This window comes from Hippoglossus stenolepis, chromosome 18 (genome assembly GCF_022539355.2).
Source record: "Hippoglossus stenolepis isolate QCI-W04-F060 chromosome 18, HSTE1.2, whole genome shotgun sequence".
Classification (NCBI taxonomy): Eukaryota; Metazoa; Chordata; class Actinopteri; order Pleuronectiformes; family Pleuronectidae; genus Hippoglossus; species Hippoglossus stenolepis.
Genome location: NC_061500.1, coordinates 13,632,434 through 13,646,567, shown reverse-complemented (window position 1 = coordinate 13,646,567; position 14,134 = coordinate 13,632,434).

Below are 14,134 nucleotides of genomic sequence, written 5' to 3'. Positions count from 1 at the left end.
CACATGCCCTCCGTCCTCCTCACACGTAGTAAGGCGCATGGTTCCATCCTCTAAATCAGAAAGTGCAGAGAGCGTTGTCTTTTTATCTGCCATGAAATCGGAGCTTCTGTTTTCGCTTGCGAGGCCCTCTCTGACTTGAGATACTTGTTTGTTTGGGAGCGACAACATAAGGCCATGAGAAAAAGCTCTGTGATGGATTCACAAGGGTGTAGAGGGGGAAGACCCAGAGCCAGCAAAACAAACTCTATCAAAGCTTAATATAGAAACAAAAACCAGGGAGGTCGACGCAAAGTGCAAGACAACAGAATCACTTCTTTGAGATTACATATAAATACAACTGACCAGCGGCGGCTCGGTGCTGTAGAGTCTGACCTGGAGCTCATTGCCGTTCCTTCGGCTCTGACTCTCTTCCTTCCTTCCCTGGGAGCAAGAATGGAGCGAGGTCAGAGGTTCCGATAAAACCTACGAGGGATACATGATGTCATCCTACTATCAGACCTGTATGTCACCGCAGCCTGAGATAGGGTTCTTGGTTCACACCCAACAAAGTCTCCATCAAGCACAATGACACAACAATCAGCTATAGAGCAGAGATATTCACAAGCCAGAAAATGTTATTTTACATTGTTCTCAAGAACAACAAATGTTGCTTCATATTGACCAACTAACTTAATGTGTTTTTTCTTCAATTGTTTCAAATCGAAAAAATAGAACAAATTGGACATTGCACAGATTAGACATGACTTAAGCATATGATACAAATTAAGTATTACATCATCATTTGGCATCAACCATCTTTTTTCTGTTTGTGTGTGTGTGCAAGTGAAAAGTAAAAATCACAGAATGCACATCAATGTAAACTGAGCGGTTGATTTGACTCGATTAATGGAAGAATGTGATAGCACATATGTGAATTATGGAAAATACTAAAGGAGCCAGGCCATAACAGCCACTAAAGATTCGACAATTTTGACAAAATTAGAAGATTATATCAGAGGTATTCTTTTTGTGCTCTTACTATTATTCTGAATTGTAAAGTGAAAAGCAGATATATCACATTCAACATGCCTTTTTATGCTTGTAGTTTTCCAGAAAAAGTGGAAAAAATAAATTAACTTCATGTTAACATGAATATATTGATACATTGAAGTCAAAACATTTTATCCCTGTTCTTCCTTTGAATCAAAGTACTCAAATGATGCTTCGGTTGCAAAAGTTACATGGTCAGTAACAGCGGCTGATTTTCTAAAGACAAGTTGCTTTAAATGAAACTATTCAAAAATCTATGAGATCAATTTACAAGCAAAAGCGCTGCTCAGAGAAAGGACCGGCTTTGTGCCTAATCTGCTGATGGTACTTCACACCTTTGCCTCTGCCAATCTGATGGCCCCGTGTTTACTGAAGGGCCTGGGCTGAATTGGCTGCTGTTTGTGGGAAAACAACCCCTCTGTTGATTATTTGGAGATAAGTGATTGGACAAACATGAGACTTTATCAAGAGGAATATCGACCTCCCTGTGGCGTGGAGGCTCTGTTTGTTTTCTCTCCGGAGTATACGGCTCCCCGAATCAGAGAACAGAGGTCCTCAGGTGTCTCAATTATCACCTTCCTCTGATGGCCTTCACATTCACTTTTCAGACAAGCCTCTCATATGTATGTCACTTGGGCTGATGTCAAACATGCCCAGACACTCAGTAGTGAGAATGAGTGAGTGATACAGATCAAGCACTTTGCCACACATCTAACCCCCAGCGGCAGATCAGCACATGAAGACACAGCTTATCATCAAGGTGACAGAAGGAGAGGACCCCTCTAATCTCTGATGTGTGCTGCTTCCCATCTACATATTTTTCCAATTGAATGTGATAGAAATATTATTAAAATCACAATGCACTAACTTAACACTTCTTTCCGGTGACACCGTTTCAGTCACCATGAAGCAAAGTGTTGAAGCAGAAGCAGATTTACGATCTTTTTTTCTTCTGCTCATTCTTCTTCCTGGTCAAAATCCGGAGCCTGATTTTCCCACAATGCAATTCAGCTGCACCAACAGTTGCAGATCCCTCAGGAGCCACAAAAGCCTCTATACAACTTTATTCACCCAAACAGTTAGACTTTGATATGTAAAATCTGTGTATTTTCCCTTTAAATTACCATACAACTTCTATGTTGTCTTTAATCCTACAGCCTCTCCACTGATTTTCAAGACTAAACACAAAGTGCTTATGAAGCTCATGGAAATATAATCTTTTTGTGCTGGTGTTTTGTCATAATCCAAATATTTGAATGTGGTGATGGTGCCAATTTACTGCACGTTATCAGTATTCATCCGCATGTATCTGCATGTTTAAAAGATATGGACCAACATGAGTGTCATGTGGACTTGTATCTCTGACCACCTAACAAACCTGTCACTGATCGATTAAACATTATATGAGAGCTTTTTGTTTCATGGTGCAATTTATAGAGTAATATACTATTTAACCACATGTTAACTGTGTGTGTGTGTGTGTGTGTGTGTGTGTGTGTGTGTGTGTGTGTGTGTGTGTGTGTGTGTGTTTGCTTGTGTGTGTGTCGGCCTGTTTGCCAAAGGACAATGGAATGCAGGAAGGGCCCGGCTCCATGCTGTCCATGTAGACAAGGCATATATATACCTATATGCTACAACAGACAGCCCAACACACACACACACACACACACACACACACTTCCCCCAACTACATAGTCCAGAGTGCGAAAAGTGCAGGAAATGGCCTCTAATTCACAACCTTGTGACAGAAAGGACAACTGGAGAAACACACACACACACACACACACACACACACACACACACACACACACACACACACACACACACACACACACACACATCACACACAAACATCACACACACTAAATACAGAAATACAGAAATACACTGTCTCAGCAGATAACCAAAAAAGATCATAAATTAGATTTGCCGCCTCACTAAGCAGATGTTCCAGGCCTTCACAGAGGAACATTGGATGGTTTTGGCTGGAGACTGGAACAGTGCGGAAGGTCAGGCAGTTGGCCTCGACCGGCCCACTGATCCGACCCATAATAGCTGCACGAACTGGTCAGGGTTGCACAGTTGGAGGCCTGTGCTATGCTCTGCGGCTCACGGGGAACGCAGGCTTTTCATATCTGAACGTCCCCCCTCTTTCTGCCCAGAGGTCTCCCTCTGTCCAGGGTGTCAGTGTGTGTCTCTCCTGCCAGCCAAATGCTGCAACACACAACCCACAGAGATACTCGTTATACTACTGAACCCAGAGGCCCCTGCAAACCGCTCCACCAAAGCCCCAATACATGATAACAAAAAATAAATGAAAATGAAATAGAAAAGTGTTAATGTGACCGCCACTCTTATTTCCCATGGACTATAGTTCACGGTGGAGAGATGAGTTAAAGTCTGAATTTAGGGACAAGAGACAAGACAAAGAGATGGGGAAACTGACTGGAACATGTGCTTAGAAACTCTATGTTTGTGTGTGTGTGTGTCGGCACATGCCCGAGTAGTATGAACACAAAGATTGGGAATATTCTCTATGAGGGGGAGATATTTGTTCAGCCGGGGAATTTACTGATGAGATTAAGCGCTGGAGATCTGGTTAGGGGGTTTGGGGGTGGAATGTAAACAAGAGGCCGGCAGACAGAGAGACTTTAAGTGTAGACTCAAACACCCGCCCCTTCCTCCCCACCACCACTATTATTATTCTTCAGCCCCCCTGTCGCTCCAAATGCAAGTTGGGTACAGGGACTTCCCCCATGTAGCTTGTTTTTACTCTATTAAATGCGTTTTCTCCAAGCATCTGTGTGTGAATGTATGAAAACGTATATGCTCCAGTGAGACAAGGGAGCAGGAAGCAATAAACCCCCACTATTACAATGTTTGTGCACGGTGATGATGTTTAAGTCATGACACAGCTGGACTGTGTATTAGTTTTGAAGGAGTTTTAAGAGCAGTGCAGATTTACTCTGTCATAACTAATTGAATGTTGGTGTTTTTCCCATACTTTAGAGAACAGCGACAGTGAATAATGATCTCCCTCTTTCCCATACATCACGCATGCTGGTACTAATGGACACTAATGGATGCCAGTATGCATTCTCCCTCTCTCTCTAAGAGAGAAGGCCAAGTTTTGGGATATACACACAGAGAGAGGGTTTGCAAAGTGTGAGCCAAAATCCATAATTAGAGATAACATTGTAGTCAGGAAAGCAATTGTGGAGATCTGGGAACACCGTGGTGTAGCAACGACAATGTCCGGGGGCAGAAGAAATGATACAACCTGTTGTCAACAAGCCTGAATAAGAGTTGTACTAGTTGTATTCTCTCCGCCAAGGTAGGTTATGTTTTTGTTTGCTATTTTTTTGTCTTTTCTTCTGTTTTCTTCTGCGTTTGATTGTCTTTTAGTCAGTGTTTCAACAAAAAGTCCTGGGTGGATTACCATGAAACTTGGTGGAAGGCTGGGATAAGGGTAAGTTAAGATGCTATTAAATTTTGCTGAGGATCTGAATCAGGGGGAATCTTTTTTTCTCTTTCTTCAACATTGCAAGATGTTTGCATTTTCAACATTTCTCTTCATTTCTTTGACAAAAACTGAAATGTTTAGGTTGGGCCTCAGCTGAGGTATGCTTTCTGAGTGCCATCCTAGTTTGGCCTTGGTCGTAAAATTGACAGTGAACACACTAGAAATTATAATAACTAATCACAATCGAAAACTGTGTGCACACAGCTAGCTCTCAAATGAAATATGTAGAAATTCACTGGATCAGGGAAAATTGTGACCTGCAGGAGGTGCTGGAAGAAAAGTCTGAGGATCGCCAAATGATTCATCCTCTGGGGACTATAAATGTCTGTAAAAAAATGTCATCACTGGTCAAACTGGCAGACAAACCAATGGACAGACCAGCATGGCTACAGCATGCTTACAACTTATGTGACTTATTGTAAGTTGTAATAAACTGTAATTATCCTATAAAGAATTACATCAATCCACACACATTTTTCTGTTCAATCCTTCTGAGGGATAAAAACACAAAACCTTCGCAGACAGAACAGTCTCTTCAGGGAAGCTGCACACTCAAAGTAAACTAGATATTATACAGTGTCACCCATCAGCTCAATCCTATTCATGATGATTCATGATTCCTCGTGACATTGGCGCTGAAGGCATGTGTGGAACTTGGAGTGAGTCCCATTTGGAGAAGGAATATCTGGTGTCCAGAGAGTCTCATCCCACTTATTTGTTTATTTTAGGGCCCACCTGATATGCAGCCTCACTGCGGAGAAAGAGGGAAACATTCACTGTGGGGCTCTCATCATGATCTCTGAGCCCCCAAGACTACATGGGTGGGGTGTGATGTATTTGGGAGGGTGCCAGGCCTCAGTGTCAATAATTATGACTGAAAGAGTTACAGACATCGCATGACTCTGCGGTTACACGACAACCTCAGGAATGTGTTCTGTGGTCGTGACTGCAATTTGGTGAGCGTGTGTGAGAGAGAGAAGGGGGGAGAGTTAAGGACAGGCAAGAGGCTGAGATTTCCATTCAGCCCCCAGTTCCACGTTCATTACAAATCCATCCAGAGCAAAGTGAATGTTAAGACGCTCCAAATTAACCCTGAGAGTGACAGAAGCAGCCTCAGCTGTCCGCGGTATCACTTTCCATCCAAATGGTATGGATGGGGGCCTGACAACTGTCACCCTGACCTTGCCTTGCTATACCCCTGTCCCAAGACTCACAACTCTCTCTGGGGTGAGGTGGGACAAGATTACCAACATTCATGGTCTCCTCTGTCAGAAAAACACGGCCAGCCATCTGCCAATCACCAGATACAGTCACGACCCGATGGCTGAAACCTTATGAAGATACTGACAAGTGAGGATCTCAGTATGTCTTCAAGTAGGTTTATATTTAAAATAATTGTTTGTCTCTTGCATGTCACCTTGAATCACAGCAGAGGGTGACAACTAGTTGGGCAGAAATTGCTGACGGATTTATTGGCTGATTAGCGAGCCACGTCTGATTTGCAGAGCTAAATGTCACAGAGATAAGTCACATGCTTTCCACTCTACATCTTCGTGAAGTAGCCTCTCTCCACTTCCCTCTACTGTCATACTGATTTCTTCATCTGTCCACATTTTAAGTTGACTATCCTCACAGTAGTTTCTCTTCTCTCGTTATCTGGATCCCATCTCTTGCTTATCCCTGCTTTGCTGTTTTCAATGCAAAGAACTCAAAACACAAAATTGTCCTGAAATTTCCCAGAGAAGGCAAACATCAGTTGCAGCAGACATTGTCCAAAACATTTTGTGCCGACCTCCTCAAGTAAAATGTCCAGAAAATGTCCAAGTGAGCCCATGTGAGAATACAGCAGTAAAATGTCAAAGCGAGTGAAAGGACGTGTTGATGACATTTCTAACACGTGACCAATGCAAAACTGGAAGAATACAGATACCTCAGGATGAAAAAGAGGAGCCATTCACATAGAAGACACAGACAAAGATGTGAACTTTGAAAGACAAAGAGATTGTCTGTGCCTTCCATGGCAGAATTGTTACAATATTTCTGGCCTTCTGCATGCTCTAACCAGATGACTGTCCTTGTGTAACTGTTACGGACCTTTTCTGTTGTTGTGAACCCATCTGACCCAGAGAAACTTCTGCTGCAGTACATGTGAAAGGCATAGTACGATGAAAGCCTGGACCCAATTTTCTGGACTTTTTTTCGGAGTTCAACGGCTTAAGAGTCTGCAGCGTGTATCACTGTACTTCGGCACAGTGGTCCACGGAGCTAACACATCTTAGTTTAGCGTGTTTGCAATGCTAACATTTGCTGCAGGGCATTACAGGAAAAGGTTAGACAAGATTAAATCTCTGAGGACCATCAATGTCAAACATCTCAATCCAACCCATAATTGTCAAGGTATTTCAGTATGGACCAAAGTGGTGGACCAATTAACCAACAGATCGGCACAGTTATGCTGCAATGTACTCCAGCATACACGCTGAAACTGAAGCTGAAACTTCACATTGAGGTTTTTTCCTTGAGCCCTGCTGTGGCTGTCACAGTTGTCCAGCCAATCAGTAAGATAGGTGACAGAAAATGTAGTGACAGGAGCCTTTAATCCTGCTAATGACAGACAGGACATTCACTGTTGCACAAGAAAGAATAAATACTGTACATATCTGATGTACATAGCAAACACAGACACGACGCTCCTCATTGACTGCAAATTTACATTTTAAAACTGCTACAATGTCTTTGGACAGTGAATATCAACCAGGAGCCATCAATTAATGCCAGAAATGTGTCCTCGCATTAAACTGATATCTGATACCTGATCAAGGCTACAACCAAGGCCAAGTGAAGGGGCTGATAGGAAGGAGGGGAAGTCCTCAGGGGGATGCTGGAGGGTGTGTGAAGCAGTGGCCTGCGTGCCGTCGGCCAGCCGCCTGAGGGGGAGGCACATGGTGCCAACAGCTGCCATGGTGAAACGCTAACCCCTCTAAATGCTCTGTCCAGTAAACAACGTTGGGCTGAACACATGCCAGTGGGGGAGCCAGGGTGAACGGGGCGACCCAGCTGACGCCGTGGAGAAAGGAGAATTGACCCCTGTGAAATGGCTTATTAAAGTGTGGTGGTCGCCATTCTGGGGGGCCAACACAGGACAAGAGAGTGAGGGTAACTCAAAACCCTCTTTGGCAAAATGAGCACCGCGCACAGCACAAGCCGCAGACAGGAAGCCAGAGATTCAGGAGATACTTTTATTGGATGTGTTCACACAGACAGAACACGCTGCGTGCATGAAATACTGACGACAGATGCTTTGATTTTCCCTGCCAACCCCAAACATGAACAATGCCAAGTTTATTTTTATCTCACAACTGGATGATGGGTGGAACGGGAGTTGAACTCTGCTAAGTATCCGTCTCTCTTACCCCCCAAATGCATCACATTCAGACCCATGCAAAGCTTAATTTACCTTTTAAATTGATAAATGAACTGCACTTTTGGAAGACTGTTGCAACCATTGGAGCTGCTGAAGGTTCCCATGCTCCCAGGCCCCCTAGGGAGTGGCAGGAACAGATGTGACGTCTACACTCCTCCGCTCGGCCTGTCCCTCCCACTCTCAGTCTATCCCTCTGCCGCTTGTAAAACAATCCATCTTCCACAAGTAAAAACATTACTTTCTACCTCCATCGCTTGTGCCATAACTCGCACTTAATAACACGAAAACAAAATTATCAGTCAATTTGTAACACGATAATTGCGTCCAGTCCTAGCTGATGTAATACAAGACCCCGAGAGTAATCTTGTAAGTGCTCTTCAATGTGTCATTTCATTTTGCTCCCAGCACTGGTTTTCACTAACATACACATTGAACAATGTACACATTCAAACACGTACAACAAAACCAGCATCTGCTAGATCAACACATTAAAATAAAGTGAATTTCTTCCACTTATTGCGAAAGAAAAAAAGTAATTTGGAATCAGCACGCTTAATATGAGGAATTCTTCCTGGTACTTTTCATCTGTATGTCTCCAGGCAAGTCAGCTGAATTCACCTTTGTCTCATGATTGATCATCCAAGCAACAACGCCCCCATCTGGTGGCATTTTCGAGCTCATGAGGGGGGTGTAGACTGGCTGCTCACTGATCATTTCTCTTCCCTAACTAACATTTTTTGTGAAATAGTCCTGTTTTCAGCCGAAATGCTTCAATAACCACTTTATTTGATTCCCCGGTGCAGTCGTGGTTTCGTGTATGTTGGCTCACTGGCTTATGGAGCCACTGTTGATGTCATAAGTGGCTAAATACACCTTTACTTCCAAAGTAAAAATGCATACAGTACTGAGGAAAAACACCAATATTGCTGCTTTTGATTGCAGCTGCAGATGCATCAGTGCTATTCTAGTTTTTGAGAAGATGAGAATCATACATAAACCTACCCGCAGGTCACATGAGAGAAAAGCTGTCACTTTGACAAGGCTCGATGACACCACAGCTTCTAATTGAGATTCTGTTGTAAAGCCCCATGAGGCAAATTCATGATACTGGGCTATAAATAAAATGTACTTGCCTGATGTCTCAATATGTAGATCCACAAAGATTTCCACGATAATATCATAAACATTAGAGAACTATCATTTGCAGTGCTGGGATGTAAATACAACATTTACTCAAGTGCTGTACTATAGGTCCACTAGATCTATCTTCTCCTTCTCTATTCAAAAACATTTTTTTAAATCTCCGTGCCATGGTGAGTTTCTATCTCAGTCATCACACACCTGCCACATTCGTCAGATAAGTGTAGGCGTATGTGCCTCAGCAAGAATGATCTCACTCTGGGACCATTGTTCAGAGATCCTTTGCTATTTAAAAAAAAACGCGGGGCTCAGGTTGATATTCAGGGGCTTCTCAGGCGTTTAGACAGTGGTTAACCAAACATTAACCACTCTCTTGGCTTTCCTGTAAACATGGCCTTAATGACAAGGTCACAAACACTATATACCCCGAGGAAATGATGCAGACCACAGATGCTGCTGATTGAGCAATTACTTCTTGAGTTAAAGCTTCCAGCTTTCATTTAGGTATCAAACCTGATCATTAGTATTGGCCTCATAAGAATTTTCACCCAATAAAACAGGATATACAAATTAAAATGACAGGGATGTGTTTCAATCTTTTTATACTAGTTATGGAAACTTGCAATTGACTAAATTCCACATCTTCTATCACTTTATTCTCTATCCCTTCTCTCATTGGATAAACATGTCTCTTATTGAAACACGAAATGAAAACAGTTAAGTGTGTGTTTGTAGTGTACATCTATAACATATGGTGCAGACATTGTGGTGTGTGTGTGTGTGTGCATATGACTATACTACACATGCATGTGAAAAAGGGAAACTTCAGCTGCAGCTCGACATCCTGAGTCACACGGTTACTTTAACCACAACAGCACAACATTATAACTTTTCATAGGAAGACATATTTCATAATAATACAACTCTCCTTTACTACTTTTTTATTAATTGTGTGTTCATACACTAGCCTTCGCTTATGCATATTGTGCTATCTATGTATTAGATATCTATTTACTGGTTAAACCATGATAAACAGTGGGGGTGGGGCGATGTATGTGTTATCATTTCTGTGTGAAGCACTTGTTTTTCTTGCGATAATCTCTTTAAATGTCCCAATAAAGTTTGATTTATTGAAGGTTTGGCAGTGCAGAACAACATGAGGCGAACAAGCAACTGATGATGATAATTTGTCAACATGTAAACACTGATGCTCCAATTACATGACATAACCTCCCATGTAATGTTGCCCGATAGCATTATATAATATCACATTATTACATGAGCTGATGAATATCGATTAAGGATAAATTCAACGTGTCATTAACAAACAGCATATTTAGAATAATGTCTTGTATTATTACCGCCCCCAAATGTTTTTGTCGACGTTTGTCTCTGTGATAGTTAACAGGATTACACTAAATCTACTTACCGGATTTCCACGAAACTTGGATGAAAGATGTGGTATTAATCAAAAAAGAACCCAATAAATTTAGTCAGGATCTGGATCAAGGGAATTTTTTTTCAGTGTGTGCAATTAGGCGCTGATCCAAATAAAAAAAACAGCATGGAGTGAATTTAAACCTGTATTCAAAGGGGACTGTTTGGCCTTGGCGGTGTTACGTGATCTTCTAGGTGAATTAGAATAATAATTTATGTGTTGAAATTATGATACATAATAATCAGCTCTAAGGCAGTGAAGGAACTGCTGTGAATTTAGCAATTTATCACATCACCAGGATGTATGACATGTTCCTCTTGTTTTTACAGAGATACTGTACATTGAGACAAGTTGGCACATCATCATTAGCCAGAGGGTTTCACACTCAGACAGAGCTCGAGATTTCTCAACAGCCACTTCCTGCACGGAAAAAAAGAGGCCAGTGGGTTTTAGGTGCAAACGTGAAGGTCTGTTCAAACCTGCCCCGCGGCCTATATTCTCCACACACAGTCTGGTGGGAGGGTAGGTTTCGGTTGACAAGCCTGAGCGAAAGTTGAGGAAAAGCAGGCGTCCAAACAAGTCATAGATGTGCGTATCGTGGGTGTTTGAATTCTGCGTTGACGGCATGTGCCTTCCATCATTTTACCAGTTTTTCATTATCTTTGACAGAAAGGATTACTTTTATAAGTTTGTTTAGATTAAACACCCAGTGTAGCTCAAAGCCTTATGTAGAGTGCCCATGGTGAGGGATTTGTGGCTGCATGCTAAAATATATCATGTATAACAAAGGTGGAATGTATTTTATTTATTATCACAAAATATTTTTAAAAGAATCAAGTTCATATAGATCTTCTCATCTTCATCCACCCCCTCCTTGGTCCAGTTTCAACATGTAGCTGTGTTATCTCTGGATTTTAGACAAATTACAGCCTACTCAACATAATTTAATATTCACAGTATTCACTTCCACCACATTTGTTTTTGGAAATAGTTTTCCTCAGAATCTCATTTGGTTTTCTGTTTCACCCCATATTTCAATAAACGACAAAATTATTAACTCCTACATGTTTGTTGCCGTGTTCTTTATTTAACAATGGACCTATTGAGTTGGAAAGTTGGTCCAGGTAGTATTTAAAAAAATACTCCATACAAGCCATTGTCTTTTCAAGGTGCAACATATTGCACTTTGCATTACTGAAATTCACAATAAATCAAAGTTATAGTTTTAAGGAACATCTAAGATTTATATTTGGTTAAAGTTGGTTAAAAAACATGGTTTGAGATAGTAGATTGTATAGTACGTGTATTACACCATACTGCCCCCCAGTGGAGAAAGACCTCATCAAATGTTTTGAAACGGGGTTAAACGCCATAAAGGGCCTCCAAAGTTATCAGTGAGCGATTGGAGAGAATATAAAACCTAGTGGGAGCCAGTGAAAAGAAGCTTAGTAGTTACGTGAGAGGATGGTGATGATAATCATACATACAATATTAAATAATTTTCAAACTATGAGTCAGTAGTGTCCACAGACTTTTGTCAACAAATGCTCTCCCTCGTTCATAATATTAATAACTTTCCTATGAATTTCCCCGCGACAATAACAAACACTTATTTAGCGTTTTATTCGGAATATCTGTTTCTGTACCCACGCTTATTTGTGCAATTTAATCACGTGGCCAATAATGTGGCAGAAGTGCAAAGCATAAAATCATGAATTATAGGTCAGGTCACACAGGTGGGGATCTTCAATTAATGTTCACATTAAACATCGGAAAACCTGTGATCTCACTGACTTGTGATGGGACTGTTGGTGGCAGATAGGCTGGTTTGAGTATTTCTACCACGGCTGATCTCCTGGCATTTTCACAAACAAATGTAGTGTTTTTACAGAGAGTGGCAGAGGAAAACATCAAGTGAGAAGCAGTTGTGTGGACTTTTTCGATAAGAGAGGACAGAGGAAAAAGGGCAGAGGGGTTGAAGCTGACACAACGAGTCAGGTTACACAGATGACCCCTCTTTATGCTCAACAGTCTAGTGTGTCCCAAATGACCTTCATCACCTGTACAAGGTCAAAGAAGGGTCGGGACAATCCCAGAGTATTAAAGCTATCCACTGTTTAGTGAGTATTTGTTGCTGGCCGTAAATCATCTAGTAATACAACTTTGCAAGCTTTTACATGTGCAGGTGATATTTTTTAAATATTTCCCATCCTTTCAGGTAATATAAGGGACCAGCATCCAAGATTCCTCAACCTGGAGATAAAATGAATCACAGTCTGACATTGTGGAACAGTCTGATGTTGAAAATAAATCGCAAAGCAGAGGCACCTGATTACGCACCATGTCACAAAGCAAGCATCTCAAACTGAAGAATATGGAAATGTACTTCAGAGGCCTCCCACAGCCCCCAGATCTGGATCCAATACTGCACCTTTGATATGTGATCAAACAGGAGATTTGCAGACTGAGAAAGCATGTGATAAATCTGCAGAAATGATGCAATTAACCCTAGAACACTAACGTAAAATTAGTAACACCATCACTAACGTTGGGTATATTTTACCCGATATAATATACCCGATAAAAATATGTCTCATCAAAATATATTAAAGTACAACAATACATGGCAAATTGAAGTACTCTTCTTTTATTTCCCCCTATACAACGTCTCAAAAAACGAAAAAAATGTATCATGTACCCTATAAAAAGGCTCTAAAATTGGTGAAAAATTAGGGAATCGTTAATGAAAAATTCCTTAAAAAATAAATAATGGAGCTGGGAACTTGTTCTTCGGTCCACCCGTTCCTGGGACATGTGAGCCTTGTCCGGTGAAGGCACAGTCTCCCTGCATCACTGACAACTTTGGGAGAGATAAACAAAAAATTGCATTTTTCGAGAGGGGAAAAATGACAAGCTGACAATAAAAACATTTTTAACAAATGAATTTCCTTGGAAATTACCACTAAGTGATATTTATTCATAACCATTACACTAAATAAGGATTACATGCAAATTCCAAGCTAGATAACTTAGCTCTAGTATCAAAGAAGAAATCTGCGTAGCTAACGATTGCCAACGTAAACGAACCTTAGCTATCTTTTACTCAATGGCATGCCAGAGTCACCAAGCCTGTGACAGGATGATAGCTGTGCACGATATGGGGCAATAAATATGGCGGGCCTGAACTTTGTTACCCTTGAAAGGTAATAAGATCGCCTGATTTAATGCACAAACACTAACGTCGGGTGAAATCCACCCGGAAAATATTTTACCCTCAATCACTAACACGTGCCTATTGAAAAAAACCAGGGATGGGAGAGGGGAACTAGCCTACCGTTGATGACGTCAGTGAGCAGACTGAAGCTACCCAAGGACCCACGGGTTAAGAATCTATGTTTTCAGAATCCACTGCATGAAGAACTGAGTCTGAGAGCAAAGAGAAACCCTCATCATTATGGGTATGTGGTTCCTAATAAAGTGCACCCATAGTGGATATACATCAGCTCTGGGATGCACATAAATTGAAGGTAAATACAGCCAATGAACCTTTTTCCCGAGCTCCGCCCTGCGATGACACCGT